We start from the raw sequence: 783 nt of genomic DNA, 5'->3' as shown, positions 1-783 counted from the left end.
TTCTGCTGACCTTTAACAGATCACTGGAGAAGTGTGAAGATCCCTCTTGCTTCAAACACTCCATCTCCATCCCAAAGAAATTTAAAATCACAGGACTTAATGGAGGGTGCCAAACTCAGCTCCTGAAGGGCCACAGTTCTGCAGTTTGGTTCCAACACACATACCCGTAGTTTTCAAATAATCCTGAAGAACATGATTAGTTCTTCCAAGAACTGAGTTTGGCATCCCTCACTTAAAGAGATACTCCACCCAAAAATGAAAATTCATATCATTTACTCACCCTCATGCCGTCCCAGATGTATATGACTTTCTTTCTATAAATGAACAACCTCTGGGACGTATCACCTGTATTTTCTGTGCTTGTTGCTCTTTCCTTTCGTGAATCTGCTTGTTAACTGCAGGTGTTCATAGGGCTACACAGTTTTAGGGGAAAAATCTAATTGCAATTTTCCTGGTTTTAAAAGAAGGCCCAAAATGTTGTGCCTATATATTAATATGACTAATAGTAATTAGTATGATCATTTATAATTGTTAAAGAAAAATATTATTAATAAATATAAATATTGTTAAATAGAATTATTACTGTTGGAATGGCACTTTCTCTATTAAAAATAAAAAAGAGCATATCAAGGACGGTATTTATTTCACTAATTTACAGGGTATATGCAGGATTTTTAAAAGAAAATGTATGGCTTTTTATTGGATTTCAGCTGCGTAACAAGAACATGACCAATTTAAGTTTTTAGGACAACTAAACTATCAATTTAAACAAAAATTTACCGT

The sequence above is a fragment of the Sinocyclocheilus grahami genome, unplaced genomic scaffold (assembly GCF_001515645.1).
Source record: "Sinocyclocheilus grahami isolate Dianchi unplaced genomic scaffold, SAMN03320097.WGS_v1.1 scaffold2714.1, whole genome shotgun sequence".
Lineage (NCBI taxonomy): Eukaryota > Metazoa > Chordata > Actinopteri > Cypriniformes > Cyprinidae > Sinocyclocheilus > Sinocyclocheilus grahami.
Note: the sequence above shows the minus strand (reverse complement) of the source record.